This window comes from Colobus angolensis, unplaced genomic scaffold (genome assembly GCF_000951035.1).
Source record: "Colobus angolensis palliatus isolate OR3802 unplaced genomic scaffold, Cang.pa_1.0 Scaffold668, whole genome shotgun sequence".
Lineage (NCBI taxonomy): Eukaryota > Metazoa > Chordata > Mammalia > Primates > Cercopithecidae > Colobus > Colobus angolensis.
The window spans coordinates 84,891-85,231 of NW_012120354.1; the positions used below are offsets into that span (position 1 = coordinate 84,891).

Genomic DNA, 341 nt, shown 5'->3' on the forward strand with positions numbered 1-341 from the left:
TCCCTCTCTGGGAGGTTGGGAGGTAGGGCTGAAAGTTTCAGCCCTCTAATCAAGGTTTACTCTTTCTGGTGACCAGCCCCTATCCTGAAGCCATCCTCCAGGAACATCTGATGCATGCTAAAGATTAAGGACTCTTTGAAAACATAAAGGCCAGTAAAACCTACAGGCCAGTAAGCCTTAATAGTGTATGTAAATATTATTAGTAGTTATGGAGAAGGTGGCTCAAGCTGAGAGTGAGACAAAGCCGAGTGGGTAAGAGAGGATCTGCCCAAGGCAGGGACATCCTGGCAGAGGGACATGTCCTGGGTTTGTCAGCTTCAGACCCCAGGGTGCCCAGGGCT

General features: G+C 49.3%; 1 protein-coding gene across 1 annotated transcript in view; it reads left to right on the plus strand.

Moving 5' to 3' along the window:
- The window catches only part of LOC105500454 (zinc finger protein 92-like), a 39,612-nt gene that overhangs the window by 23,325 nt on the left and 15,946 nt on the right, over positions 1-341 (plus strand). The gene's annotated exons all lie outside the window — the stretch shown is intronic.